Source organism: Rattus norvegicus, chromosome 4 (genome assembly GCF_021556685.1).
Source record: "Rattus norvegicus strain SHRSP/BbbUtx chromosome 4, alternate assembly SHRSP_T2T, whole genome shotgun sequence".
Taxonomy (NCBI): domain Eukaryota; kingdom Metazoa; phylum Chordata; class Mammalia; order Rodentia; family Muridae; genus Rattus; species Rattus norvegicus.
In genome coordinates this window covers 156,374,572-156,400,641 of record NC_141537.1, presented here as the reverse complement: position 1 = coordinate 156,400,641, position 26,070 = coordinate 156,374,572, and the positions used below count along the sequence as shown (strand labels likewise).

Here is a 26,070-nt window from a genome sequence, read left to right as displayed (position 1 = left end):
ACACACACACACACACACACACACACACACACACACACACACACACACACCAGCATGCAATTATGTTGCCTCCTGGTTGAGTTGCCCTGCTCTCTGGAGACAATGACTCCATTTACCCTGAGGCTCCTACAAGGGTTTCCCCAGCACTCACCCAGCACAGGGCCTGTGGACATCCTTTGACCTCCTCAATGACCTTGGGCACTTCTGACAAGTTCTGCCAGGCAGATGGCTCAGGGTGGCTTCTGCTATCCAGCCCTGTTTTGACTGGTCACCGCAGAGCTGACCCAACTCACAGGGCAGATGCCAGCACTGTAAATGCTGCCTATCCACTAGCTGGTTAGGCCAAGTACAGTGTATCTGGGTCTCATCTCTCACCATCCCTACCCACCTGTGGGTAGGGCCTGAAAATGGCGCCTTACTCCACAGCCCAGGAGGAAGTGTCCAGGAACCTGGCTCCACATACACCCCAACACACCCTCAGAAAGAACTGCCCAGACTCGGGAGGGAGGCCCCGGGAGACTCCGGCACTTTGCTACCGGCGGTAGCTGACACTTTGGCAGAGTAGATCGTGACTCCTCAGTGGTCCAGGGAATAGTTTGGTGGGTCATAAGCAACATTTTTAAAAGAAAAAAGAAAAAATATCCAAGTGTGCCCTATACACTGAGGAGGGAGGGTGTTACCTGAAATCAGTGTTTGGTTTTGTGTATATTTATGTTTGTTGTATGCTGAGTTAAGAAGCACTTGTTTTATTTATTTTGGGGGATAAGGGACCAAGTCCAGACCCTGCCCATGCTAATTACACACCCCAGGCGTCAAGATTCAATTCTTTGCACGGGTCACAATCAAACAATCATCACAGTTATTCCCCTGCGGTGAACTCTGAGGGAAGTTAGAACAGAATCACGATGAAACAGTAAGGAGTCCAATTCCAGAAGAGCTGACAAAAAATAGAATTAAATATATGTTTGCACTATTTTCGTGCTAGGACCTGAACCCAGGGCTGTGTGCATGTTGAGCATTGACCACTGAGTATGTGTGACTCGGGACTTTGGCAAGTGCCGTGCTGAGAGGCCATCGTTCTGAGCACTCTGACCTGAGAGGTCTGAGCTGCAAGTGCGATGACCCTTCTGGGTACTACTATTTTGATATTGAAGCAACCCCCTTCGCTTTGCTTGTTTAGCTTTGTGTGGAAGAGCTGAGACTTGAACCAGGGTCTTGAGTTGCTAAGCGTGAGCTCTACACTGAATAACTCCTAGACTGCAACAGACTTTTGATACCGCATTTTGAATAGTGCAGAAAGGAAAGCCAAACGTTTCACTGTATTTTTTACATTTTCATCATTTAGGGAGGAACACACAGGTTCCATAGTGCTTGTCCCAAGCTCAGAGGACAGCTTTTAGGAGTCCTTTCTCTCCTTCCACCATGTGGGTCTTGAGGACTGAACGCAGGTTGTCAAGCTTGGCAACAAGCTCCTTTACTCACTTAGCCATCTTGTGGGCCCATTTCAATATATTCTTCAATTCCGATTCTAAGCAAATCTACTCACTGTGTCTTCTACTTATATGGCACTCTGCAAATGACTAAATTTTAGTGAAGGAAAACATTAATAGTTGCCTGGGGTTGAAGCTTTAGAGAATTTAATGGTAAGGGGCATATGGAGTTTGTAAGACATTGGAACTGCTCTTGATTGTTTGTTTTTTTAGACACGATTTCTCTGTGTAGCTTTGACTGTTCTGGAATTTTCTATGTACACCAGGCTAGCCTTGAACTCACAGAGATCCTCTGCCTCTTCCCCATGAGTGCTGGGATTAAACGTGTGCTCTGCCATACCTGGTTGATTAATATTTTAAAAACAAAAACGAACAAACAAACAAAAACATTAATAGGAGGTTGAAATAGGAGTATTGCCACAAGTTTGAGGAAAGTCTGTCTCAAAAACAAAAAAATATCAAAAACCTTAACTCATAATGCTATGGTGTTTGAGGTAAAACTATCTCATCTGTTCTGGGTTGCTTTCTTCACTGGTACAGTTTGGAGGTGATGCAATATGGTAATACATGGGGATAGCCTGGGCTCCATCCAGAGACAATATTTCCAATATTTCAAAAAACAAGCATGAAGCCAAAGCTGGGTGGTCCTTGGGAGGCTATAATAGGAGAATTTCTCTGAGTTTCAGACAGTGTGAACTACATAGTGAGTTCAGGACTAGCCTAGGCTACAGAGTAAGACCTAGGAGAGAGAGAGAGAGAGAGAGAGAGAGAGAGAGAGAGAGAGAGAGAGAGAGAGAGATAACAAGAGGAAAGAAGGGGGATAACTAGATCGAGAGTGGAGGCTAAGTGATTAGAACCCTTGACTACAAAGCCCCAGTGACCTGTGTTCCACAGGAAACTTGTGTGTGTAGAATATTTTGAGTTAAGGTCATGAGCTCTGGGAGAGCCTGTCTTGTAAATCCTAATATGGATGCTGGTGTAATCAAGTGGGGAAGCCAGGGGGAGGAGGCAGCCGGTGGAATGGGAATAGAGGCTGTCTGGGAAGCCTGTTCTCTTTTCCCTGGTTCTAAAGTCTCAGCGCCAATGCCCTCCCGGTTCTGCTTAACCTGTGGCCTGCAACACAACCTCAGCCGAGCCTCAGAGAGAGCGCCCCGTGCCTATTTGTTTCTTATTTTAACATGCAAAGTAGCAAGTTTCCTTGTGCCATTTTCAGACACACTTAGTTTTGGTTGACCCTTCCCCCACCTGGTTCTCCTTCCCATCCCAAAGAGGGTAGATGTCCCTGCCTCTGTTCCTTCTCCAAAGGCAGGCAGTGGAGATTCAGAGTGAGTGCATCTGCCCCACACTCTTCCCCACCTCCAAGAGCATCTGAGTTTCCTCGTAGGCGTTCCGTAGACTGAGAAATTCCACTGAGAAATGTTCAGGTTTTTAAATCTGGTATGAGGACCATTGAAATGACTTGTTGGGTAAAGGCTGCTGCTGCTAAGCCTGACACCTGAGTTTGATCCCTGGGACCTACATGGTGGAAGGAGAGAATTGTCTTTGACCTACATATGCATGAGTGTGTGTGTGTGTGTGTGTGTGTGTGTGTGTGTTGAATGTGTTTATGCATATATGTATATATATGTGTGTATATGTGTGTGTGTATGTATGCGTTTGTGTGTGTGTGGTGAGAGAGATGGGCAGAGCAAGAGAGAGTGATTTTCAAGAATCTATCTGGATCTACATAGAAACTGCAGATCTACAAAGATCTTTGAACTAGATCAGGCGTCAACTGCTGTGTTCACTCACTAGGTGGCTGTAATTTGTGCGTTTAGGGCAGCCAGTCTAACTAGTGCTGACCCAGGCCAGCCTCTTACTTATGCTGCACTTCCGGCAGCCCTAGAGAACATGGAGAGAGAGCCATTCCTGTACCTGTTCCTCTTGTTTCGAGTCAATGCAATTCTAACACAGTAACAGGACTCGGGGTTTTACGTAGCATACAGGAAGGCAAGCATTTGAATTCGTCTTGGCTGTGTAACACATCACTCCCACCTTGCCTTTATACCAAAATATGAGTTCAAATTCTGGCCATGATGCTCCTTAGTTGTGTAACTTTGGGAAAAATACACTAATATCTCTATAGAGGGCTCTGCGGCTCAGTGATCTTAGATATAGTTCTGTACAGACAGAGGTGGCAAGGGCTGGGTGAGGTGAAGGAGAGGTGGGAGGGTTGGCAGCTGTTGGGGGCATTGCAAACAACAGAAATAGGCTCTTGGGCTGACTTTTGGAAGGGGAAGGAAAGGGAGAGGGAGAGGCTGTAAATTAGCTTCATGAAAAGGCAGTTCCCAGGTGTCAGGAAGGATGGGAACCAGGCAGCTCAGGGGATCCAAACAGAAAGCTTGTCCCTTCAGCATATTCTTGGTTGAAAGAACTCATTCTCATTTTCCTGTGGCCCCGGGGTTCCCACTCAAATTCCCGGGAAGAAAGGTCAGAGCACCTCAAGCCAGGCTACCTGCCTCCTGTGAGTAGGTGGAGTGACAGGCCCTTGAGCTGACTGCCCGCCAGCCCTGCGGCATTCAGGCCCCATTTCCGGGTGTTGGGGATGCTGGGTGGGCAAAAGCCACAGACAGGAAGCCAAGGCCAAAAAGTGTCCAGGAGCCCAAAGTGCATGGCCTTGTGAAATCCTAGGTCCATGGGTCGTGTTTCAGCACACATGGACGACATGTGGACAGCATTCTGGGTGAACTGGCAAGGAGATCCAAGAGGAGGAGCCTGGCAGGGGGATTCTGGCCACCTCTTGCCCTACTGCCCCAGGAGGCTTGGGGGTTGAAGCAATGCTGTATGGAACCCGTTAGTAACCAACCACATGGAAGCTTACACTTCTGCAGTAAAACTTCAGCCCTTTGACCCCTGCTCTTCTTCTCCAAAGTTTTTTCTTGGCTGGGGGTGGGGGGATTGTTTTGGTTTTGTTTGTTTGTTTATTTGTTTGTTTGTTTGTTTGTTTGTTTGTTTTGAGGCTGGGTTTCTCTGTCTAGCCCTGATTGTCCTAGAACTCACTTTGTATACCAGGCTGGCCTCAGACTCAGAGCTCCACCTGCCTCTGCCTTTCGAGTGCTAGCATTAAAGATTCCTGGCCCGAAGCACTTCTTAAGTTGTTTTTAAATTGTTGAGCCAAATGTTGGTGGTGCACAACCTTTAATTCCAGCACCAGGAAGCAGAGGCAGGTGGATCTCTGTGAATCTGAGTCCAGCCTGATCTACAACGCAAGTTCCAGGACAGCCAGGGCTACACAGAGAAACCCTGTCTCGAAAAACGGGGCTGTTGTTACTGCTTTGTGCTATACATGTTTCCTCAATGCTAGCGATCGAACCTATGGTGCTTTCTTAAACTCCAAGTTTAATTTCATTTAAATTTATCTATTCATTCACTCATTTATTTAGTGTGTTTATGCTTCTGTGCTGTGATACACAAGAAGAAGTCAGAGGGCAACTTGTAAGAATTAGTTCTTGGGGGGTTGGGGATTTAGCTCAGTGGTAGAGCGCTTGCCTAGCAAGCGCAAGGCCCTGGGTTCGGTCCCCAGCTCCAAAAAAAAAGAAAAAAAAAGAATTAGTTCTTGGGACCGGAGAGATGGCTTAGCGGTTAAGGGCACTGATTGTTTCTCCAAAGGTCCTGAGTTCAATTCCCAGCAACCACAGGGTGGCTCACGACCCTCTGTAATGGGATCCGATGCCCTCCTCGGTTGTGTCTGAAGACAGCTAGCTACAGTGTATATCTATACATAAGATAAATAAATAAGTCTTTAAAAAAAAAGAATTAGTTCTCTCCTTCCACCATATGGATCCTGGAGGTTGAACACAGGTCCTCAGGCTTGGTAAACAAGTGCCTTGGTCCATTTCACTGGACCTGACCTCAAGTTTTAAAAGGGGACTTGGTCAGGCCAGGCAGAGTCAGAAGGGTGAGTGGCCTTGGCTGTGCTGAAGGACTTGATCCTCTGCATACTTTTTCTTGGGCTTTCACACTCAGAGTTCCGTTTTCAGAAAATATAAGCAGAGTCTACAGAAGTAAGGGCTGCCTGGCCCTAGACACAGGTGAGCGTGTATTCTCCTGCTTCCTAGGGAGGTTGGTACAAGGGTGAAGGTCTGTAGTTTGGCTGCAGTGTGCAGAGTATGGGGTGGACATTGATGCTCTCCATGCAAACAGAGGGCTCTCTAAGCACGGGGAAAGAACTCACTGAAGACTTCCAACCACTGATGTGGTTTGAGCACCTAAAAGGCCATAACATCTGGACAGATGGGACATTCAACTCTTCTCTGTCCTGTCTTTTTCTGAGGAAGAGGTGGCTGTTCTGAAATTGTAACTGGTTTATTTTATTTTATTATAAAAGGATGCTCAGTACTCAAGCCTCTCCCCAAATGAAAAGGCACAATAAAAGGACCTTAACTGTAGGTCCCCTCCATGACCCCACCCCACTCCCACACTAGGACTGAAATTCAGGGCCCCTGGCACGGCTGGCATTCACTGTGCCATGAAGCCACGCACACACCCCAGGCCAAGAAGATGATTTCTGGACACTCAGTTCCCACCCACTCTACTGTTTACCCAGTCATTCCCACGTTTGCAATCTTCCTTTGAACTGGCCTCACTTGACCCTCCAGCCTGCTCCACCCCAGGTCACATCCCTGCTTCTCTTCAAAGGCTTGGGTTACAGAGTATGAGCCCAGCTCTTCTCTCCAAACTGGAACTTCTACAGGTAGAACCCCACTTTGCAGATTACCTTATCTATCTACTTGGGGGAGGGGTGTTCAAATCCTCCCTTATCCACAAAATCCTTCATATCTCAGGTAAGCCTTCTCAGCCTTGGGAGCAGCATCCCGCTTCTGTCCCAGAAGTTAGACCTCTGTCCCGTTGTTATCCTTGCCACGACTGTCATCCCAGACAAGTGCCTTGTCAACAGACACTCAGGAAGGATGACTGAAAACCAATGAGTGGTTTTGATCAAATTTCAGTTTTTGTGATCTCAGATAGAAGCAAGGAGGACCTGGGAGCCTGTCGAGATTATGTGGTAGTTTTGTCTTTTCACAGTTACTGAGTTTCTTATGGGGTCTTGACAAGATAAGAAATATTTTGGGGCTGGAGAATTGGCTCAGCTGTTAAGACCACTGCTTGCTCTTCCAGAGGACCCGGGGTTCAATTCCTAGCACCCACAGGACAGCTCACAACTGTCTGTCACTCCAGTTCCAGGGGAGCAGAATCCCTGTTTTGGACTCTTTGGTCACCAGGTGTGCATGCAGTGTACTGACAGATATAGGCAAAACACCCATACACATAAAATAATAAAAGTAATACACTGTTGCTGTCTTTACCACAGAAGAGGGCATCAGATCCCATTACAGATGGTTGTGGGCCACCATGTGGGTGCTGGGAATTGAACTCAGGACCTCTGGAAGAGCAGTCAGTGCTCCTAACCACTGAGCCATCTCTCTAGCCCAATACAATCGTTTTTTGTTTTGTTTTGTTTTGTTTTGTTTATTTAAAGAAATGTCTCTGCACTCACTGGATCTTCTCCCTTGAGAAACATATCTGCTCAGAGAAACAACTGGTCCTGCAGATGTTTTCAGAGATGAAACATTTCTGACTCACAGAGGAAACCTCAGAAACCTCATTCTGAAGTAGAGCCTAACTTCGAAACGATACCTGAAAAACGTTAGATGATCAAAACCTGGCCATCCTTGGATTTGATTGTAATTTGATTTAATAAGTCAAGGAATTTTACTGATGATGTTATATTCTTTCTTCTCCTGTCTGGCAGGACACCTCCAGTGTAAAAATATAAATATTGTGATAAGGAGGGCTTCAGAGAAAGTCTAAGCACCATATCCACCTAAGGTATTAAGTATTAAGAAACAGACATGCTGGAGAGATGGCTCAGCTGGTAACAACTAGGCCCACGTCCGAATACAAGAAAGATTGGAGCGACACAGCATACAGTGAGATATTTAAACATCACCAAATGTTTAAATAGTTTTTAGTAATTTTCTTTAACTTCCTAGTAAGTCTTGCGAGACCATCTTAATTCTCATCAAACCTACTCTGTTTGTACCAGTGAAAGAGAGGACATGTGGACACTCGGAGGTCTCACATTTATTACCGGATTGTCTCCTGCATTCTGTCAGCTGGCTTCCATTTTCAAATGGATTTATTTATTTTATGTGTATGGGTGCTTTGCTTACATAGATATGAATGCACCACACACATGCCTGGTGCCTGCCAAGACCAGAAGAGTTGTTCGATCCCCAGAATTGTAGTTAGAGATGGTAGTGAGCTGTCATGTGAGGACTGGGACTCGAACCTGGGTCCTCTGGAAGAGCAACCAGTGCTTCATCATGTGTGTTCCTTTGGACAGCATTAAGTTCTCTGAACTGCTGGGCCATCTCTCCAGACCAAGTTGACTTCATTTTTATGTTTTGTTATTATATAAAATGTATCTTTTGGTGGTTTGGTTTTTTTTTCTTTTCTTTTTAAAATAGAGATTTTTTTTTCCTTTTCCTGGCTTAGTTTTATTTGATTTTATTTTTAGGTTTGAACCTATTTCAAAGAAATCATTCTGAGTTCTGTCAAATGGCACAAAAAATGTTTACTGTAACAAATTCCTTGTGATTTTAAAAAGGAACCCACATATCTTGAAGTTTAATGTGTCAAAGGACACGTCCAGACCCAGTGAGATGGCCCAGTGGGGAAAGGATACTTGCTTGCTGCCCTGGCTTGATGGTAATTCCAAGAATCCACACAGTAGAGGGGAGAAGACTGACTCCCACAAACTGTCCTCTGACCTCCACTTGAGGCCATGGCATGCACTCCCTCCCCCTGTCAAAAGAAATAAATGTAGAAACATTTTTGAAAGGACAAATTCAGCCCAGCCAGCCTCTATTTTAAAATGACTTATAACAGATTCAAATCCCGACTGGCCTTGAACTCACAGAGAGCCACCTGCCTCTGCCTCCCCGGTGCTGAGTTTAAAGGTGTGTGTCACTCTGCCCAGCCTTGAAAGCCTTTTAGATCAGGAACTTACTTGCCTACCTAATTATAAACACAATCACTCCCACCACCGGAAGGCACGGTGGAACCAAGAATGGCCTCCAGCACCTCGGAGCTAGTGGGGTGTGATGTTCACCTCTGTCGGGTCACATTCTTCACTAGTTTGACAGCTCTGAAGAATGTCCCCGTTGAGATGCTTCAGAACCCCATACAAAGCAAGTCTCTGGTGAGCCAGCCAAGGATAACACTCCTTCGTGCGGCCACATCTGTGCTTGGAATTCCACTTTGGGAGCGTTAGCATTTTTTCACAGTGGTAAAGCACACGTAGTAGATTTGAGGCATAAGATACAGCGAGACCAAGCTGCAACTTGAGATGGATGTTCTCTTCAAAATTACAAGCCGTCAGGGTCTCCTTGTCATTGAAATAAATAGCGAGAGCGAGAGAAGGAGAGCTAGAGCGGTGAAGGGAGGGTCTCTACAGGACCAAACTGGAGGATACCTGCAGAAGGAACCAGTTGAGACCTTTCCACCTGCTCAGCTGCTATGTCCAAGTGCTGCAAAGCATCCCGAGACAGGGTGCCACTGCACAGGCTATTAGTATTACGCCCATAGCTTCTCTCCAAATACTGTTTCAGATCTTCAGATCGCTCAACTACCCCCGTGTCTTTGCATTGCTTTTTCCCAAACAGCATTCTGAGGAATATTTTTAAAGTTTATAATTTTTTCCCCAAAGGGTTTATTGATTTTTATGATATATCTATATGACAGCTTCCTCTGCACGTTGGTACATGTGGTCGATGTAAGTGCAGTGCCAATGGAGACCAGCAGAGGGCGTTGGAGCTCCTAAAATTGGAGTTACAGGTGGTTGTGAGCTGCCTCGTGGGTGCTACAAACTGAAGGGTAGCAAGTGCCACTGAGCCATCTCTCTGGCCCTAGCCCACAAGATTTACCACCTTTAATTGTCAGATGAAATGAACAGGTGAAAAAAAAAAGCTACTTGAGTTAAATCTGCGTTTAATTGTTTACTGATACTTGGAAATAACAGTGATGATGATGATGATGATGATGATGATGATGACGACGACGACGATGTAATTATTATATCATCATCATCTCATTTTTTTTTTTTTTTTTTTTTTTTTGGAGCTGAGGACTGAACCCAGGGCCTTGAGCTTGCTAGGCAAGAGCTCTACCACTGAGCTAAATCCTCAACCCCTCATCATCTCATTTTAAAGTGTTTTGAGTTTTGGATCCAGTTTTGAAAGCTCAGAGGTACTAAAGAGCTACAGTTCCTTCCCACTTCAGTTACAAGTGTCCCACAGTGACCAAAGCATCCCATTCATTTGTCGCCGCCGTTGGAAGCTCACCCTCCTTGTATCTGTTACCTCAGAGACAGAGGCCCCAGGTGGCAGTGAGGCCACAGCCCTGCAGGAAGGGAGCGCTGCTGTCCACACAGCAGTGCTTGGAGCTGGTGCCGGGGAAGGCAACCTTCCCCCACGGCTGCAGTCCACTGGGCTAGCACTGCTCCCAGGCCATTGCCACCCTTGGGCCTGCAGGTTCCTCTGCAAGCAGATCCTTCCAGTCACAGGGTAGCTGGTGTTGAGGTACAGGGAAAGCAACTGTCACCCTGGTGGAAGGGTTGCCGTCCTAGAGTTCCTGTTGAGCCCCAAGGTCACAGGGTGTGAACCAAGGGAGCAGCACAGCAGCCTGGGTCACAGCGGACATTGTGGAACCCCCTACTGTACTTTTGTTATTTTAATTTTTGTTGGTTTGTTTCTGACACAGGGTATATGGCGGCTCAGGCTAACTTTGACTTTTATCCTCCTACCTCAGCTGTTCAAGTGCTGAGATTGTCAGTCCGTGCTACTACACTTCCCTAATGCGCTTAGACTTTACACTTGATTTTATCCAAAAGTGTGTCTGTTTTAATGTTTTTATTACATTATTGTGTGTGTGTGTGTGTGTGTGTGTGTGTGTGTGTGTGTATACATACATACATACATACATACATACATACATACGGCCATGCTTGTGGAGGTCAGAAGACAACTTGTGAGCGTTGGTTTTCTCCTTGTACCATGTGTATTCAGGGGGATCAGATCCTGAGACTCGTGCCTCCACTCACTGTGCCATCCCTCCTACCCCTAATATTCTTTTTTTTTTTTGGTTCTTTTTTTTCGGAGCTGGGGACCGAACCCAGGGAACCCCTAATATTCTTATCTAAAGAGCACTATCCTAAGCAAGTAGGGATGGAGACCCTTAGTCCATTCTTGTCCTCCACACTAGGGTAGGCATACTTGTGGTTCCTACAAGTGCACAGCACTCAGTCTGGACTGATAAGAGGCTCAGAGAAGCCAGGCACGTGTGTACCTGTGAACCTGTGTGTGCACACAGCACTTTCTGATGTGCAACCGTAATGAAGATCTACATATGGGACTAAGGGTGTCTGCAGCTCAAACCCTTGTCTAGCATGTGCAAAAAATCTTGGTTCAATTCTCAGCACCGCTAAAACAAAGATGTAAGCAAAAGTCACTGAGTTCCTACAGACCATCAGAAGCCGTTGTGAGCTGGGCGGGGAAGTCTCGGAAGCCATTGGGGCTCCGGGATTCTGTAGGTGAGGTAGTGGCTCTATGAAGAGGTAAGATGGTGGCTCTAGGCTGCTCAGTGACTTTGGCAACTAATGTTATCCCCTGGATGCTGCATCTTGGTTTTACCCACCATTGCTACACAGAACCCCAGGCTGTTGCAAAGCACACAACAGTCCGGTGAGTCTGAGGAAACCTCTCTCAGCTTTGGGGTTATTGTACCGTGAGATTCTGATGCAGACATAGACATGTCATTTTGTCAAGTTCTATTTTAATTTTCTTTCTGCCGGCAGGGTAAAAAGACTCGTGGATTGGGAATTGGAAAGTAAAAGAGGGGTGTGTGTGTGTGTGTGTGTGTGTGTGTGTGTGTGTGTATTAAAGTCTTGCTGTGGGACAGTCCAGTGATCAGCTTAGAACCCAGAAGTATCTCTCTGTGCACCCATAGCTGTCTTCCCTGCATGTAAGTCTGTGCCCCATGGTGGAGACCAGATAAAGGACTTCAGGTCCCCTGGTACTAAAGCTTGTTAGCTTTCATGTGGGTGCTGGGAATCCAACCTGGGTCCTCTTAACTGCTGAGTCATCTCTCCAGCCCCAGAGGCAAGGACTTGAAGCACCCCATCCTTGTCTTTGCTGGGTCCCTGTTCAAGGGTGTTCAAGAATGAACTTTGTCCTAAGCCACCCTGCGCTTCCTTTCTGATTTTCCTATCCTACATCCGCGCCTGTCCAAGGCATCCTGAGAGTTTCTGAGCTATAGGAAGCTTGATAATTCCTTGGGGGCAGAGGGACATTAAGGTTGAAACCCTAGCAGCAGGGGACACACAAGCAAAATTGTATGGGGGTGAGACAGTCAGATGGCCCAATGAGTAAACGTGTTTGCCACCAAGCCCGACGACCTAAGTTCTGTCTTTGGGACTGAGATGTTGGAAGGTGAGAAACAATTCCTACAGGTTGTCTTTTAACCTCCCACACATAAATCCATGAATAAATATAATTAAACAATTTTAAGATAGGGTTTCACTATATAGCCATTGGGTATTCTAGGACTCAGTATGAAGTTGATCTCAAACTCACAGAGACCCACCTGCCTCTCTGCCTCCCAAGTGTGAGCGCTAGGATTAAATTAAGAAAACACGGGTTGGGGATTTAGCTCAGTGGTAGAGCGCTTGCCTAGGAAGCGCAAGGCCCTGGGTTCGGTCCCCAGCTCCGGAAAAAAAAAAGAACCAAAAAAAAAAAAATTAAGAAAACACCTCTGGGGGCTGGGGATTTAGCTCAGTGGTAGAGCGCTTACCTAGGAAACGCAAGGCCCTGGGTTCGGTCCCCAGCTCCGAAAAAAAGAACCAAAAAAAAAAAAAAAAAAAAAAACACCTCTGTGCCTGACCCCTTAAGGTTTTTTTTTGTTTTTGTTTTTTTTTCTCTTTTTCGGAGCTGGGGACCGAACCCAGGGCCTTGCGGTTGCTAGGCAAGCGCTCTACCGCTGAGCCAAATCCCCAACCCCCTGACCCCTTAAGTTAAAAAACAAAATAATATTTATTCATTTGTACAAGCGTGGTGGTCAGACGACGACCTATAGGAATTGGTTCATTCTGTCCTCCTACCAAGTGGGGCTCAGGGACAGGACCTAGGTTGTCAGGCTTGGAGCCAGGCCCCTTTACCCTCTGAGCTGTCTTGCAGACCCAACCCCACACAATTTTACTAGGATTTCAACAGCTTAAAAAGAATGAAATAATTAGCCCAACCTGTATTTTCGGGGATGTATTCTGCCAGGGGCCAGGCTATTTTACTAACTTCTGGTTCTGAGGCACTGCATGCTGCCCTTCCTCACGGACACAGGGCTCACCCCAGTCCAAGGACTCAGGTGGTGGGAGCTTTCCCTCTTCTGCAGACCTAAGCTCATTGCTCACGCCACAGCCCCTGAACTCTTCAGCACACACTCTGCTGTTCTGTATTTCTTCCCTCCTTGCTTGCTGCTTACGCCTGCTGCCGACTTGTTACATGTTGTAAAAGGACTGTGAGGGAGTGGGAGATTGCAGTGGACAGGGCGTATGCTTTGGAAAACCGGGCTCCATTTATTTTTGGAGGCCTCAGGGACAGAACCCAAGGCAATTCATATGCTATGTGATTATTCTGCCACCGAGTTAGGGCCCAAAGCTCTGGTTTGTCTCAGGCAGGATCTCGGAATGTACACCAGTCTGACCTGGGACTTGCAATCCTCCTGCCTCTGCCTCCCAAGTAGACAGCCTTCTTAACCTTGGCCAAGCTGCTGTGCTTCGTGAGCTGTGGTTTCTTTCTTCCTTGTGTAGACAAACTTTTGCCAGTCCTCCACAGTCTTGTTTTGATGACATTGCAAGCATAGAAACTGTTTTGAAATTATCTCTCTCCTCCCCTCCCCTGCTCTGCTCTATTCTCCCTGCTCTGCTCTCCCCTCCCCTGCTCTGCTCTATTCTCCCTGCTCTGCTCTCCCCTCCCCTGCTCTGCTCTATTCTCCCTGCTCTGCTCTCCCCTCCCCTGCTCTGCTCTATTCTCCCTGCTCTGCTCTCCCCTCCCCTGCCCTCCCCTCCCCTGCCCTCCCCTGCTCTGCTCTCCCCTCCCCTGCCCTCCTCTGCTCTGCTCTCCCCTCTCCTGCTCTGCTTTCCCCTCCCCTGCTCTCCTCTCTCTGCTCTACTCTCCCCTCCCCTGCTCTGCTCTCCTCTCCCTGCTCTGCTCTCCCCTCCCCTGCTCTGCTCTCCCCTCCCCTGCTCTCCCCTCTCCTGCTCTATTCTCCCCTCCCCTGCTCTGCTCTATTCTCCCTGCTCTGCTCTCCCCTCCCCTGCCCTCCCCTCCCCTGCCCTCCCCTGCTCTGCTCTCCCCTCCCCTGCCCTCCTCTGCTCTGCTCTCCCCTCCCCTGCTCTGCTTTCCCCTCCCCTCCTGCTCTCCTCTCTCTGCTCTACTCTCCCCTCCCCTGCTCTGCTCTCCTCTCCCTGCTCTGCTCTCCCCTCCCCTGCTCTGCTCTTCCCTCCCCTGCTCTCCCCTCTCCTGCTCTATTCTCCCCTCCCCTGCTCTGCTCTTCCCTCCCCTGCTCTCCCCTCTCCTGCTCTGCTTTCCCCTCCCCTGCTCTCCCCTCCCCTGCTCTCCCCTCTCCTGCTCTGCTCTCCCCTCCCCTGCTCTGCTCTCCCCTCCCCTGCTCTGCTCTCCCCTCCCCTGCTCTGCTCTCCCCTCCCCTGCTCTGCTCTGCTCTCCCCTCCCCTGCTCTGCTCTCCTCTCCCTGCTCTGCTCTCCCCTCCCCTGCTCTGCTCTCCCCTCCCCTGCTCTGCTTTCCCCTCCCCTGCTCTGCTCTCCCCTCTCTTACTCTGCTCTGCTCTCCCCTCCCCTGCTCTCCCCTCTCCTGCTCTGCTCTCCCTTCCCCTGCTCCTTTTTTCTGCTCTCCTTTCCTCTCCTCTGGTCCCCCTCCCCTCCCCTCCTCTTTCCCCTCCCTTTTCCCCTCCTTCCTTCCCCTCTCCTTTCCTCCCTTCCTCTGCTCTCCCCTCCTCTCTCCTCTCCACTCCTCCTCCCCTCTCTTCTCCTTTTCCCACCTTTGCTTCCTTTTCTCTTTTTCTTTTCTCTCCCTTTCCCTTTCCTTTGCTGAAGATCAAACCTGAGGTTTCAAGCAAGCTAAAGCTCACTCTACCACAGGGCCCCCAGCCTGACTTCATCTTTTATTGACATGGAATAGATTTATGAAAACTAGGAGACAGCATTTGTCACAGTTTGCTTGTGACCTCTGTGATAAAACATCGTGACCAAAAGCAACTTTGAGGAAAGTGTTTATCTCAGCTTCTAGGTGTGGTCCACCATGAAGGGAAGTCAGGGCAGGGGCTGATGCAGAGGCCATGGAGGGGCCCTGCTTACTGGCTTGTCTCCGTGTTGCTCAGCCTGCTTTCTTACACACCCCAGGACCACCTGCCCAGGGGTGGCACTGCCCACAATTGCCTTGGCCCTCATAGCAATTGTTGATCAAGAAAATGCCTCAGGAAGTAGCCTACAGGTCAATCTGATGGGAGGTAATTCCTCAGTGGAGACTCCCTCTTCCCAAACACCCCTGGCACACATCAGGCTAACAAACAAAACAAAAATCCTCCCCACCCCCGGCACAGTGCTGTACAGCAGGATTATAGGGTGGTCCTAGGGCCAGGCCTCTTTGTCTGGGCCCTTGTACAGATTAGCTTCTTCACACGCTTTTCCCCTCTCAGCTATGAATAGAAGTAATGCCCTTCATAGCATTAATCTGAGGTTGTAATGAGAAGACACACATAACCCTCTCCCAACAGAACTGATATACTGTGTTTAGTCAGCTTCTTCACAGTTATGAGAAACATCTCTGACTTAAACAGTTTAAGGGAGGAATTCTTTTAATTCGTGATTTCCATCTTCGGTTCCCGGCTCTGTTGACTTGGGGCCCCAGCAACAGGAATCCGGCAGGAACAGCATGGCAGTAGGAAGCCTCGGACCTCGTGGAGGATAGGAAGCAGAAGGACAGTCAGGAAGAGGCCAGGGGACAAGATAACTCCTAATGACCTACTTCAGCCCGTCAGGCCCCACCTCCTAAAGTTTCCAGCACCTCCCAAAATAGCAAGCCAGCTGGGGGCCGAGCATCAAACCCATGAGCCTTTCCGAAGGACACTACTTATCTAAATCATAACAGTTCATAAGCACGGACAGCAGCTGCTGCTGGATCCTGGGGACAGAGAGGAGTGCATGTAGGGGCATAAAGTACATAAATTTAGGGTCACAGGGGCACAAGGTAGAAATGGGAGCTCTCCGTTGTCAATAGCTACAGGTTAGAAGAGCTCCATAGCAGATTCGAACTTTCTCCGTGTCCCTGGACAATAGCTTGGAAGATGGGTTGTCTGGCTACAAGAGGAACTCTCAGGAAAAGCATCCGGAATATCTTACGGTTTGGAAGCCAAGGAGTGCAAGTTGAAATTTTCTGAAAGTAGAGGGAGGGCCTGTGAATTTGATTTCCCAGAACCCGTGGCGGGAGAGAACTGATTCCTAAAAGTTGTCCTCTGACCTTCACGCGTGCCCTCCAGCGCCACACAACACTCCGTGCAAACGGAGTGGAATTTGTCTGAACCAGTCTGGCTTCCTGGACTAAGGGGAAGATGACCAGGCCTTTAGAGACGTTTGTTGATCTTCAGCTAGACATGGAAGGTGACTGAAGGGGAAAAAAAAAAAAACAAAAAACAAAAACCAAAAAACAAAAAGCAAGGGGACCCCTGCATAGTTGAGTGGTTTGTACAGACTTCAGCCAGGAACAGACTTATTCAGCCCGTGGGATTTGTTGAAGACTGGAATCCTGCACAGTCCGGCAGTTCAGTGAAGAAATTAACTGAGGCTTCTTCTGACTCTGGGAGACGCAGACGTAGGATGATCTCCACACCCTGGTAGGAAGAATAATGCTCCTTTACATATGAAAAAACCTTGAAAGACTATTCAGTCTGTTTATACAGAAGTGTTGGTAGAAAGTCTACCTGCTTTCAACCACAGTTCCTTAAGATGCCCGGAACTGAAGAGATTAATCTCTCGAAAAAGACGAGGAAGGCTTTCTAGAGGTCAAGCGTGGTTTAATAACCTCATCGGATTGAAAAAGGAAACTGAGGCAGAGAGTTGGAGTTATCCATTCAAAGTCACATGGACATATAGACCCAATTCTCAGAAGTTTTCGATAGCTACTACCCCCTAAGTCGGAGACTTCCCTACTTTGTCTCATCTGGATAAGATCAGGAAGAAAATTCTAGCTTTGTTTTTGTGGCAGCTTCTGAGGGCAACAAACAAGTCCCCTTTAAGGATGTCCTCCCGTCGCGGGTCTGGCCGGCTTTGATATGCCCCCGGTGTTATCCCGTTGGCCCTTTTGTGTAGCTTCTCTCCCCTTCCAAGATTCCCAGCCAATCACCTCGTTCCTCTCCTACACCGTTGGGCTTTCAGGAATATACCATATGGTCCATACCGAGGGGGGAGAGAGCAAGTAGGAGGGACTGGCGGCTATGCATTTCTTTACCTTCTGCTTGTGACCTGTGAGATTATGAAAGGATCAACCCTAGAGTGACAACCGGGTCTCAGAGAACGAGGAGCAGGAGTGAGCTGCGGGAGCACTGAGAAAGTGCGCCCCCGTTGGGGTCGGTGGTCCAGCCTAGAGGGCCGCAGCCCCCGCCCTCCCATGTGCTGGCCCCGCCCCGGCGGCGCCGCTCCTGCCGCCGCTAGTGCTGCTGCTGCCGCGCCGGACGCTGCGGGCTAGCGCGCGGGGGCTGCGGCTGCGTGTCCCGGCGCGCGGCTGGGTGGCCCCGCCGGCCACGAGGACACAGCAGCATGAAGCAGAGGTGAGCCCTGTGCTCTCGGGGAGCAGCCACATCCCGCCTACGCTGCGCCTCGGTGTGCCGGGGATCGGCGGCTGGCCCACGGGCGGCTTTGGCGCGGGTGGCCGCGGCGCCCTGATGCGTGGCTGGACACGTCCCACTGGGGCAGCTCCGGGGTCCCGGCCCGCCCCGTGCCTTGTGCCTCCCTCTGGTGGACGCGTGCGTCCGGAACGCTGGCGGAGCTGTGGCTCTGGCAAGGAAGCCCCTGTGCGCTTCCCGCTCTACCGGGCCCGTGTCCGGGTCCCTGACCTCCAGGAGTCGGGTGCTAGGTCAGGTCGCGCCCTGGGAGAACTCCAGAGAGCTGTCTGGCTAGTAGGAAAGGGACTGAACGGCTTGGACTGGGTGTGCCCCAAGAGGCTTTGTAGGGTCCTGGGGAGTGGGGCTGCGCTCCCCGTTGTCCCTAGTCTGGAGCCCAGCAGGCGCAGTGTGTAGGTTGCTGTTATGGCAGGTGGCCATGACAGAGAACTCTTGACATTTCCGTCTGGTGGTAGACTGAGTCGGGTACCGGGAGCCACGGAGGCTTCTTATCTCAGCGCCGCCCCCCTCCCTAACTGCCTTACAAAGTGACAACACTGTTGGAGGTCCCCATGGCACGCTAGACATCACCAGCTTAAGAATAACCTTGGAGAGCCCTACCCAGATATGGGCTTGTCTGGTGTTTTCAGACAGCCGGCGTGATGGCCGATTGCAGGTTTCTGGTATCTCTGCTTGGCAAGCATCGGCATCATCCAGCTCTTTCACAATTGTTGCTGGGAAGAAGGGGTCCTTCAGGAGCCTCGGCGCAATTGGGAGCGTGGGTCAGCTTTGTATCTTGGCTGACTTTTTTCTGTACCCCTCCCCCCTCCCCCCATCCCGAGTCTGGAGACAGAAAGTTATTTCCAAGAATACACACCACATCCGTATTGCTTTGATTTAGGTGTTTAACTCAGGCATTAATTATGGCTTGTGTGAAACGGATTAATGCTGAGCAATGGAGATCGTTAGAGATTGTGGGGTCTTTTGTTTGTTTGTTTTGTTTATTTAAAGTGTGCCGTGGGTGGAAGGAGAGACTAGCATTTGAATACCAGTGCATCCGAGTGTGTTTGACACAGTCGCTTAGGTTGGTGGTGAGAGAGAGTGAGATTTTATGAGGAAGAAAGACCTCTTACAGATTGCCGTTCCAGCAGGAATAAGTTCACTTATGATCTAGCCACAAAGGATGCTGCTCATTGCGGCCGCCTTCTGTGAGCACATCTCCCAAGGGCCTTGAAGAGAATATCATAAATTCCGTATTTGATTGCCACATGCACTCAAGTCAGTTATTTTAGCCTTCCAGTGAGCCTTTCTTAGGCTCGAGGTTGTAAAAGTGTTAGACTGTCTTTTAGTGGTGTACTAATAGCACGTGTTGATTTCAGAATTATAGCTAAGACAGTTCAGCTGGTTCTGCAAAGAATGGCTTAGAACTTGGACCAGGTTCCTCAGCTAGAGTGCTCACTTTTGAAAAGGCTAAAACCCGGTTGTATCGTGAGGTTTCTAGGTGTGGGAGAGAGAATGGGCTTTGGAAATAATGTGGGAAAAGTGCTTTGAACAGTGGGATGGAGTTGGGCCTCTGGTGCCCCTCCCCCTAACTAGGAGGCCAGCTCTTCCCCTCCCACTTTTTAGCTTCCTAGACATTTTAGTAGGGGGTATACGGAAACACTTCTGCATTGGGAGAAGTTAAACAAGGAAAATTGAGGTTTTTTCCACCTGTCTCATGCATTTTCTTGGTTTTGTTTGTCTTTTGTTTTTTATTTTTATTTTTTAAGACAGGTTTTCTTTGTGTAGCCCTGCTTGTCCTAGAACCCAGTCTGTAGATCAAGCTGGCCTGGAACTCAAGGAGATCCACTCACCTCTGCCTCCTGAGTGCTGAAATTAAAGGCTTGCGCCACCACTGCCTGGCTTGGTGGTTGTTTTCTTTAGAGATAGGATCTCTTTGTGTGTATTCCAGTCTGAACTTGCTGAGTAACCCAGGCTGGCTCCTTTTATTTATTTATTTATTTTTCGCATAGGGGGTCTTGTATATTTTGGGCTAACCTCGGACTCCCTGTGTAGCCAAGGATGACCAACTTGATCATGCTTTGTGGCAAGTGAGCTCCTGATCCTCCTGCGTCTCGGTCATGAGCGCAGAGATCATAGGTGTGACCAGTGTACCTACCCAGCAGTATGTTGCACTTTATATGTTTATTTTTACTTAAAGGTATGCATGTGAGTGTGTCTGTGAGTGCCCATATGTGTGCAGGTTCCCTTGGAGGTCAGGAGGGGTCATCAGATCTCTGGAACTGGAGCTACGGATGATTGTGAGTTGTCTGACATGGGTGCTGAACCGTCAGGCTCCTGGAAGAATAGTGCTCTTAACCACTGAGCCATCTCTCCAGATCTAGGGCTGCACTGTGAAAGGCAGGATGGTGCCTATTCTAGAAGAGGTGCTACCACTGGGTAGGAGAGCTTTCTTCGATCTGTTGATTGCTCTTATAGGTGAGGATTTTACTCCACGGATTGACATGTCCAAGTGGAACTAGAATCATGACTTGATTTTTTTTTTCCGACACTGACATCTGAGAAGTCGCCAGGATGACTGAAGCTGGACCAGCAGGCAGGAGTAGCCGCTTAGCTTTCGTGGACTCTGCTCTGGGCTCGGCAAGGAGCCACCGCTTGCCTCCTCCCTTCTTGCAACTGGTTGTATGAGCAGATTAAAAGGCTATCAGAGCTAATGTACTTGGAAGAATAAGAACCATCATTGGTTTGTTTATGTTGCGTGATAGTGGGTGTGACATTTTTACAGAAGCAGACTCTGGATTTGGTCACTTCTTTTTCTTTGACAAGGTGAACTTCCTTTTTCTCACCGATTGATCTTCTTTGGAGGCAGGTGCCTGGGCCTCAGCTAGGCTCACCATTGAGCCACACCCCCAACCCAGTGACATTGATTCTTATTTGCCTGTAATGCAGTCAAATTATATAGTACGGTGTTTCCCCAATTTGAAGAAGCAGAAGTGACGTGATTGGCTCTGAGTACACAACCATTGATCCTTGTGTTGGATTTTTTTCCGTCTCGTATTCCATTGACACCTTTGGAGGAAACCACTGAACCACACCCCTCTTGTTCTTGTTCTTGTGCTGAAGGATTTAGGGCAGACCACTGTACTTTTCCGAATTCTGGTAAGCAATGTCACCGTTCTTTGATTGCCAGTCAGTGCCTCAGCACCTGGGCTAGGTGCCTGTCATCTGTTTTCTCCTCATAGGCGTGTTTAACTCATCTTCCCTGTTTCCTATATGACACACTAGCATGTGGTAAGTTCCCAAGGCAAGAACGTGGCAGAGAGCAAGGCTGGAGTCAGACCTAGGGTCTTATGCTGGGGAGTGTCATCACTGCCCCATGCTTTAGCCAGGCTTAGTGGGCAGGGTTTGGGGTCCTGACACCTGTCACTCTCTCTGCCGATCCCCCACCCTCTGCAGGGGACAGTCAGTACTTTGGGGAAAAAAAAACAACTGCAAAAAATTTATATTTTGAGAATATGAATAGTTAAATAGATTATTAAACCCGACAGGACAGTTAGGACCAGAGAGAATGGAAGTGCTTCAAGGGCTGGGGACATGATTCTCCGCCCTTAGCCTGTCCTTAGTGCTTAGCCTTCATCATTTGTTTTTGTTTTCAAGACAGAGTTTCTCTGTGTAGCCCTGGCTGTCCCGTAATTTACCTTGTAGACCAGGCTGGCCTTGAACTCTAGAGATCTACCCGTCTCTGCCTCCCAAGTGTTGGGATTAAAGGCGTGCACTGCCACTCCCGGCCAGTGCCTGGGCTTTTTCATTGGTGGCTGGCACTTTTGCTGAGGTCGGCAGGAAGGCAGGCGCTTCTTTTCAGCTGGAAAGTTGGACACCTGCTCCTCTTTTGGTGTTTAGCTTCCGAAGATAATAGAGCACATTATGGGAGTTATGTGGGAATTGGAGGGGACGTTGTTTGGAAATTCACCTAAATCCATTCAGTGTACTTTCCCTCCCCTTCCAGTCAGTCCCTCTGCCAGTCTTTGGCTCCGTTTTTCAGAGTCCTCTGCCACCTGGGTGCTTGGATACACCATTGGGCAGGATGACGTCGCTGTCCGGGTGAGGCTCAGTCGTGCTTTCTTAAGGGTGGGGTTCAGCTGTCTGAAGGCATGTGGAGGCAACTGTTGAAGACAGGAAAGCAGTATTCTCCAGCCATTGAATGACTTTCCTTCATCGACTGCTCAGACTTGCACCAGAGGACAGAAGACTATGTCTTAAAAAAAAAAAAAAGGAAAGGATGACCAGGGGAAAGATGGGAGGAGGACTGTGGGCTTTTCCTCAGTGAAAGGGGATCGACGTTTCTGCTGAGCAGTAGAAGTCTGCCCTCCAGCATCTGTCAGACACTGCTTCCCTCTGTGGTGTCTGCCTACCTCTATGGTTGAGACTGGCTGTAAAGTTGAGGAGAGGGATGACTGCCAGCAGAGGGGGCTTTCTGCACCGGGCGGGTCCGCTGGCATGGTTACATTCGAGATGTGCTGAAGGCTCATTCTGGGAAGGGGACATTGTAGCCAGTGGCTAGCCAGTCACTGCCATTGACTTTCCTCATAGCTTTAAAGTAAATGCGCAGGGTTGTGGGTGCGGCCCTGAGGTAGCGCCCTTGAACCCCAGCACCATTTAAACTGACAGCTCTATTTCGTTCGGTCCAGCCTGCCCTCTCTTTTTTACCTGTGTCTCTGGAGCCTGGGAAGACTCTCCATCTTGGGAGCCTGAGGAGGAGAAGGGAGAGCCCTACCCCCTTCCTGGCTGTCCAATGATTGGGGATTTCAGAGTTCTGGAATAGGAAGGAGAGGTGCAGAGAGCAGCCTGCTAGAGCTGTTGGGCTCATAACAGTCCTGATCAACATGATCATGGTGGCCGACACTGGAGGGCCCTGACTGACCCTCTGTTGTGAGTGCTCTGCAGGGTCCTAAGCCAGCCTGGGACAGCTAGTTGGGGCAGGAAGCTATCGGTCTTTCCAACTAAGAGGGTGGTGGTCTCTGGGTTCCCATGTAGGCCTTTGGCTCTGTGCCTATACCTCACTCATGCCTGTGACTTCTAAAAACCATAATTACACTTCTCCTTTCCCTTTATAGTAATGGACTGACCCCCCCCCCCCATGTGTTTGTTTGTTTGTTTTCTTCCTGGAAGTCTCACTCTGTCACCCTGGGCCTGGAACTAGCTATGTAGATAGGGTTGGCCTTGAACTCAGAGACCTTCATGTCTCTGCCTTTGATTCTAGGGTTAAAGGTGTGTCCCAGCATGTCTGGCCTGATTTCTCTTAAGTGTTCCATTCCGGAGCATTTGGAGGCCCGACACAGTCCCCGAGTGCTTCTCAAAGCCAGCACGGGGTATTGGGAAGGTCTTCTGGGGTCATGGAGCTGTACTGTGGGATCTAGGCGGTGTTGAGTACAGCCCTGTCCATATCTCTTTCTTCCTCTGCTTATTGACTTATGTGAGTTTCTCTCTCTTGTGTTCAGTGATTTTATTTTCTATTATTCTGTGTGTATGTATATAGTGGTTAGCGGTGTGCTGTGTGTATGTGTGTATATGTGTACCTGTGTCATGGCCCACAAGTGAAGGTAAGAGGCAGCATTTGGGAGTTGGTTCTCTCCTTTCGCTGTGGATCCCAGGGATCAAGTCCTTGTGCTCAGGCTTCTGCAGCAAGCACTTTTGCCCACTGAGCCATCTCACTGCCTCTGCCATGGGTTTGTCGTTCCCAAGGCTGAAGCCCAGATCAGTTGTCATCGTCTTGGTTTCTTTATGGATAAGAGGTAGTCTGGGGACCTACCTCTGCGTATAATTCATCGGCAAGCGAGCTTTTAGAGCGGAGCCTTTCACCCAGTCAGGCCTGGACCAGCTGGACTCACTTATTTCCCTGTGAAGATGGGAAAAGGAAGTATTTAACTAGAGACTTAATTCTGTCAGGTCATTTCCAAAACAGATCCGGCTATCCTCAGAATCAGTCTTACAGCAGCAGGGTGGCAGTCAACGTCATGTGTTTGGCCTTTGCCTGTGAACAAGTAAGCCTGATGGTCAGTGAAAGGAAAGTAGCCTCTGTAGTTGCTCCTTCCCAAGTGATCATACTTGAGTCACGCATGCCATGTTCCCCTCCCCCATCTCACAGTACGGACACCTCACTGTTCCAGAAAGGTCATCTCCATAAGCTCAGTAAGTTGTCCAAGCTGAACCTATAATTACCATCAGATAAGTTGAACCATTGAGGAAGCAAGGGAAGAGGGACCGAGAAAGAGATGGATTGTGGTAAACTGAGTCAAGCCCCAAGGATTCACCAAGCACTGTGTGCCCGGTCTTCCTAGAGGAGGTAGAATACGAAGAGAGCTCCTGGGCCTGGCCATACTCAGGGAGCCCGAGAGGAGCAGGGAAAGTCCCCAAGGGCTTCAGGTAGTGACACACTCACCTTTGACATGTTTATTGAAATACTTCTCCGGAGGCTGCAGGAAGTTACCATATTTGTAGGTGGCAACGTACGAGCCAGTAAGCCGTGCTGTATCGCGATTTCATTGGTCAGGAGCGCTGTAGCACAGTACCCCTCCAAGGCTGGTTACTTGTCCCTTGCACATTATAGTGAGGCTCTCCAGGCTTTACCTACTCCCTGTGGCTGTGGCTGGGGTGTTTGTATTTTGCCAACAGGATTGGGTTGTTTTGTAGTTCTTCCCCTCAGGACCGTGGCTGCAGGAAGGGCTGGGCCACCTCCCCTTCCTGCAGACTGCCATTGGGCCCATCACCTCTGGGGATCTGCTGGCTGGTGTTCTTGTCCTCGACCAGCCCCTGTTTGCCAAGAAGGGAGACAGGTACTCTGTTGGCAGAGCAGGCCTTCCTGGAGGACATGCCGCTGGCCACACCCTCTCCCAGGTGTTCTGACAGTTGTGGTCGTGAGGGCCTCGGCTGGTCACTTTTGGGTTTAGAACGGTGTTAGAACTGCCAGGACTTCTTTGTAGCCATGACTTCTGTGCTGTTCCAGCTCTGACTTGGAGCCTGGGTGGAGCCTTGCGGTACCATTTCAGTCTCTCCCAAGTCCCCACCTTCTGTTCATCTTTTGAGGTCACTTGCTATATTTGGAGGCTGATGTGGACAAAGGCCTACTTGGACTTCTTACCTCTGAGTGTACTCAGTGGAATACAGTTTTGCTTGCGTCTAGTCCTGTATTTCCGAAGACCTTTGGGCCACATTAGGTCCACTGCAGTGGAAATTTGCTTTTATATCCTGGAAACAAGTCAAGCCTCTTCCAGCCTCTGCTCCTTGTGTGTTGATCGCATTTGGGGAGCAGGTTCGGTCCATGCTGCTGCGAAGCGCTCTCTGTGAACAGGGATCCCAGAGAAGTGTCCCCAGGCTTAGAGGCGATGGCATGGAAATGTGTCCTCCCCAATAAGATAGTGCTCTATACTTCTTGGCTTAAGTGGACTTCATTCCAGTAAAGGAATTCCGTGCCATAGTTCCTTCTCTAGGAAGATGACGTTTTGTCTGTATGTGACTTTCAAGCATTTCTGATCATCCGTCATTGCTACAGATGACGACCTATCTGTTTTGGTTTTGGCTTTTGAAACAGGGTCTTGCCGTGTGGCCAGGCTGTCCTTGAACTTCCAGAGGCCTAAGATTACATTGTGGACCACCTCTCCTACTTGCCTGTCACCTTTACTTGCCTTTACCCCTTTATTCTATGACTCCATGCAGCCTCAGAGGCACAGAGGCCCCTGGACCCGGCCTCTGTCGCTTCCCTGGCTCGTGTGTGGCAGAGCTAGATGCTGTCATGGACTGTCAGTCAGGGCGTACGAGTGTTGGCAGGGCCTGGCCGGCCTGCCTTGTGCTCATGCACTATTCATTGGCGCACCAGACGTTGTCTGTACTGTCTCCTCCAACGGTGCTCATGCAGTCCACGTACAGTTGCCTGCCTTTTCTGTTTCCAGGTTCTTTTGCGAGTTCTGGTGGGCTCTCAAAACACCTGAGCATATGCAACAGGCAGGGCAATCGGAGTGGCGTAACTAGGTCCCCCACAGTAAAGGAGATCGAAGGATTTGACTGAAAAAAAAATGTTAGGCCATGGTTTGGAAACCTGTCTCCTGGTGTCTATTTAGAAGTGCCCTTTATATTTCGATCTTTTTCTCCTTACACTAAACATACATAGTTATATGATGCCCACCAAATGTCCACTGAATATGTTGGGGGAAAGGCTTGAAGAAACAAGGTGACGTGCCTGAGGGCTCTCAGCTGAGACACAGTGGATCTAACTCAGGAGTAGAGATGCCAGTTTATGTGGTGGTTAAGAGCTTGCCTTCTGGAACCAGACTGAAGTATATGACCACATGTGTGTTCTTTAGCCTCCCTGGGCTCAGTTCCCCTGTCAGGATCATTGGGGTAATAGGTGGCATGGCTGAGAGTCCTGCTTCGAGGTTACAGGCAGACAGAATTCCACCATGTTCGCAGTGAGCACACAGTGATCTTCTTGCCTGGGGCAAGAAACTTGGAGTATAGTCTGTTCTCTCGTAGGGAACACTTGGGCAGCATGTGTGTGTTCAGGCTGTGGAGTGAGCCAGGAACAGGTTTCTGTGCAGAATC

The 26,070-nt window shown here is 49.0% G+C and overlaps 1 protein-coding gene and 1 long non-coding RNA gene across 48 annotated transcripts in view; one reads left to right on the top strand and one right to left on the bottom strand.

Moving 5' to 3' along the window:
• Mical3 (microtubule associated monooxygenase, calponin and LIM domain containing 3) overlaps positions 1-26,070 on the top strand; it is a 199,387-nt gene that overhangs the window by 2,916 nt on the left and 170,401 nt on the right. For 44 of the 47 annotated variants that reach the window (XM_087658242.1, XM_087658238.1, XM_087658239.1 and 41 more), the window contains 1 exon segment: positions 17,307-17,424. The exons of the other annotated variants lie outside the window; for them this stretch is intronic. The gene's annotated coding sequence lies outside the window, so the exon portion shown is untranslated. 47 annotated transcript variants of the gene reach the window in all.
• Positions 15,375-16,931, bottom strand: LOC134486633 (uncharacterized). Its single transcript, XR_015686973.1, has 4 exons — positions 16,579-16,931; positions 16,119-16,488; positions 16,001-16,034; positions 15,375-15,555 (listed from the first exon to the last, which is right to left on the bottom strand). It is a non-coding gene; the product is annotated as an uncharacterized LOC134486633 (long non-coding RNA).